This window comes from Triticum dicoccoides, chromosome 5B (genome assembly GCF_002162155.2).
Source record: "Triticum dicoccoides isolate Atlit2015 ecotype Zavitan chromosome 5B, WEW_v2.0, whole genome shotgun sequence".
NCBI classification, from domain to species: Eukaryota; Viridiplantae; Streptophyta; class Magnoliopsida; order Poales; family Poaceae; genus Triticum; species Triticum dicoccoides.
The window spans coordinates 548689508-548693959 of record NC_041389.1 but is presented as its reverse complement, the minus strand read 5'-3'; the positions used below and the strand labels follow the sequence as shown (position 1 = coordinate 548693959).

Here is a 4452-nt window from a genome sequence, read left to right as displayed (position 1 = left end):
TTGGATCCAGAGCGAGCAAATGGTACATGGCTGTCTCGAACTGATGGTGATAATCCTGAACACTGCCTGTCTGCCTTAACCGAATGAAGTTGGGCATCTGAACCTCGAACTCTTCTGGGCCAAATTCCTCTTGTACTGCCGCTCTGAATTGCTGCCAAGTGACCCCAGGGTGCGTCTGTCGATAGGCCTGGAGCCACATTGCAGCCAGGCCGTCCATGTACAGCGCCGCCGTGGTGACCCAACTGTGTTGTGGCACACGGTACAACTCGAAGTAGGTGGTGCAGCGGTCCAGCCAGATGCGCGGGGCGTCGCCATCGAACCGTGGAAAATCATGCTTGGGTGGTTTGATGTAGTGGTCGCCATGGTGATCGAGCTCCAAGGACGACGGTGACCGCGCGGTGAGCAGCGGCGGCCCATGGTTGACGAGGCGGGCGAATGGAAGCTGTGCTGCACTGTCGGTGTAGAGGGGCAGCGGCGGAGGGTGAGTCGGTGGTGGTGGCGGTGGTGGTGGTGGTGGTGGTCGATGCGCGGAGGAGTCCCCGGTGACCGCGACGCCAGCTGAAGATGTGACGCCGGAGATGGTCGCCGCGGGATCCACGGTCGGCGCGGCCTTGCGGGCCTCGTCCACATCTGCTTGCGTGAGGTCGATCTGCTTGGACAGGAGCTTGAGTTCGGCGGAGACTTGGTCGTTGTAGGAGAGCTGTCCCTGGTGGCGTTCGTCCGCGGTCTTCTGGCTCGCGTCCAGCCAGCGAATTACCGACTCGAGTAGGCCCTGAAGCTTGTCTGTGGTCTCCGTCATCGCGTCCAGGACACGGCGGGTCTGCGCCAAGGGTTTGGATGGCGGCGCCGTCGTCTCGCTCCGAATCGATCCGAACCCCGAGCAGGATTTTGGGCGAGTTCGCCGGAGCGGCTCGCACCTGGCTCAGTGGATGTTACCGGACGATCAAGGGGATAGGAGAGCGGCAACGCGGCGTGGATTGGGGAAAAATTTCTGGCTCTGAATACCGTGATTTCCGGGGGATCCATGGCGGCCAGCTGCTTGTCAACCACAATGAGCGGAGGTAGCGAGTTGGATTTGGCCACGCCTGAGGTGAGCGGAGCAGAGCAGCGTGGTCATACCTCCTGATTGAACAAAAATCTCATACGCTTGACTACACGAGTGAGTCTCGAATTTCTGTGTTTTCGTCTATTCATAAAAATGAATCCATCCGCCAGTGCGAACTCCTCTTGTTGCGTGATTTGGTTGGAAAATAGGCTTGCAAGCAAATAGTATTGTGTGAGTTTGATAGATGGATCCCATCCACCTCCTTTTCGATTTATAATCCATCCACTGCCATGGATTTGTTCCAATTTATTCATGAATTGTGCTTTGCTCATGAACTGTTGAATTATGGGGCTCAAAATAATTACAAATTGATGTCATATCATTCAGTCTGTCATGTTCTTGTGGGCCGGCAGCGATTTCGTGGCCGCGGCATAGCGGTGCGGTGGCCGGGGGTCGCGGCATCCCATGTGGGTGCAGTGGTCACGGCAGCAGGCACACACGGCGGTGGTCGCGCATGGGGCTGCGCTGGTCTGTGACCACATGGTGGCGGAAGAAGGTCGTCTTCCCAGAGCACCGCACGCTGGCCACCGTCTCCATCGGCGGCCGCACCAACAAGACAGGTACGCCGCCGCGCCCTCGACGTATTCCCTACTCCCGTGCACACATGGAAGTCTGCATCGCTTCTTTTGCCCCATACGGCCTTGGCAGACTCCACTAGAAATTTCTATAAAGGGAATTTAGCTTAGAAGGACAATAGACAAATTCTATAACCATTTGTGAAATTTTTTCTGTTATTTAGTGTTCCTGAATTAGGTCAAGAATGTACTGCTTACATTGCAGACTGTATAATTCGGATGGGTCGTCTTCTACATGGTGACTATTGACGCAAAGAAGGATTGCACTTCGTTCCCATCTTCTACATAGCCTATACGTACGTGATTACTCAGATTTCAATTTAGCGTGAATATTCACTGTCATGGTACTTGTCTGCATCAAGACGAGTTTGTCGGTGCTTAATCTGAAATTGTTGCATTTTTTGAAGCTAAATCGTGGTAAAATAGATACCAATTTTTAGGTTAATTCTTGGTCTGCAGTATGTTCATCCAGTAGAATGGATGCTTTTGAGTAGAAAAGTCTGAAAACTTGTTCAGATTTGATGTATGTTAGTAGAAGCACTTCCCTTAGGTTTAGTTCTTGCTAAGTATCATTTATAATATTCCGCGTTACGATAGGGCATAGTAGATTATAGTTGCCTTGGGCATCTAGCATTTTGGAAACTGTTGCAGTGCTGATAAATCAGTTCATGTTTTCATTAGTAACACCCTGTGATAAAGCCATGTACGTCATTTCACAAGCAGTCCAGCAGTCCTTAAATTTCTTGATGGTGGGAATAAGACGCACTTGACAATGCTCAGTTTTTGTGTCTGGCGTGTTGTGCTATTTCAGGAGGAATATGAAAAGGAGATCAATGACACCAGGTCCCACGAGCTCATGTAAGTTGAAGAGGCAAAAATTCTTGATAACGTGGAGCATACTCGCATTATCGTCATTTTGTAACCTATTAGGCCTTCATAATTCTTCATGGGATGTAAAATTGGTTGTATTATTAACAAAACTCATTAATATGAACAATCCAAGTATATTTGCACTTCTATAGATTGTGAAAGTTTCAAATATTTAACCACGCGGATATCACGATGATACATGTACAGATTGATGGAGTAGTAACTTCAATTTATTTCTTAAAATGTAAGAAATATGGATAAAATATGATAAGAATAGCAGAATTGTGTTTGCACCATGACGATGCACATGTTTTTCCGTGTGTATTGGTATACACTAGATGACTAGAATGTATATAGTACATCTTGTTTATCTTTTATTTTCACATGATTTATTTATCTTTTGGCATATTGGGCATCTTGCGGCTTTCTGAATGGTGCCTTGCTAGGATGACCCAAATTATGTTAGTGTCGGTACGTTTAGTTGGTGATGGTTTAGCGGGAGCAACATCTGCATCTGTAACTTACGTAACTTACCCATTGGATGTTGTTCAAACTCGCTTGGCAACACAGGTAACGTCCGTGATGTGTCCTGTTTAACTCTTTGGGAGGTTCAGTCCATTGCTTATATTGCTGGTACAGGAGGGTGAGGCAGTGTCAAAGCTACTTAGCATTCTAAGATTGTGAACCAGTATATGGGTTTGCACATCTGAGTGCTGGTGATCTTCTTCGCGAAGAAGTTAAATGTGATATGGAGCAGGTAACAGTCTGCTTTCAGTTCCTGTAAATAAACTCTTACATTGTAATAATTTTCTTGATATCTTTTTAATGCCAGCCTCTTTCAGTTAGTACAATGATCAAGGATCTCATGTATGAAGGAAAGCTTGTGCCTTTTGAGATCATTGTCATGCTAATTAGTAAAGAACATGTTTGTGATTGGAAATAATAAGCTTCTGATTGATGGATTTCCGCAAAATGAATAACCGCCAATCATACGAGAATATTTAAGAATGCTTCTATGTACCTTCGATAGTGCCAATAGCAGATCAATCTCTTGTTGTGTGCTTCACACATGTGCATTTGTTTAACAGATTAAAATTGACCATGAGCTCGTACTATTAATTGATGGCTCAAGGGAAGAGACAGCGGCATATTCTTAGTTGAAATCAGGTGTGTACTTTTGATTAATTAGCCCTAACTTGGCTTGTTTGATTGCATGTCATCCAGTTTCATTGTCTTAGGGGAATAGATGATGACGCATGGACACCATTCGGTGGCAGTTTGATGTTTTTCAGGAATGAATTCCACTCGTTATTCAATACCACTATGAGAAAAGTAGTGAAATGCTGGCCGTCTGCAAAATGTACTGGTCCGTCTCGCGGTCTCACCCCAAAAACAGAGGAGAGGAGCAGGGAGCTCCTCCCTCACACTTGTCGGCTCCAAGGAGCCCCGCCACCATGCATGGAGAAGAGGAGCGTGGAGCTCCGCCGCCGCGTAAGGTTATCTCCATGCCACTAATATCCATTGTTGCATCTTGTAATTATTAATTTGGAATAAATCATGCAATTGGCATTTCTATATGTTTTACTCTGTTTTTTTTGTAGGCAAACCAAGGCTGCAACGTTTGAATATTATACTCAGTCAGTTGCTCGACTACTTACAGTCCTATTACTTGAGACTTAATACTCGGTCAGATGCCGTGTACATTGTTCTGACATAAATGCCACCATGTCTATGCGCAAGTCAGAAGGAACTTACCATCTAAAAAAAGATGTCTAATTAGTGTGGTACATGCTTCAGTGCTGCAAGTTGAAGTAGCAAGTAAGTATACATCAAAAGAAAGTGCTGCTTCACTACTACATGCTTCAGCACTGACCATCTAAAAAGATGTCTAATTAGTGTGCA

At 46.1% G+C, this 4452-nt stretch overlaps 1 long non-coding RNA gene across 5 annotated transcripts; it reads left to right on the top strand.

The window, feature by feature from the left end:
• The first annotated feature begins 1511 nt into the window (after window positions 1-1511).
• Window positions 1512-4166, top strand: LOC119306097. 5 transcript variants are annotated; one of them, XR_005148857.1, is made up of 6 exons: window positions 1512-1665; window positions 2492-2538; window positions 3190-3307; window positions 3639-3717; window positions 3828-4046; window positions 4152-4166. It is a non-coding gene; the product is annotated as an uncharacterized LOC119306097 (long non-coding RNA). The 5 variants fall into 5 exon arrangements; XR_005148856.1 differs by having other exon boundaries at window positions 1651-1665; window positions 3121-3307; XR_005148858.1 differs by lacking the exon at window positions 1512-1665 and adding an exon at window positions 1959-1976.
• The last annotated feature ends 286 nt before the right edge of the window (window positions 4167-4452 follow it).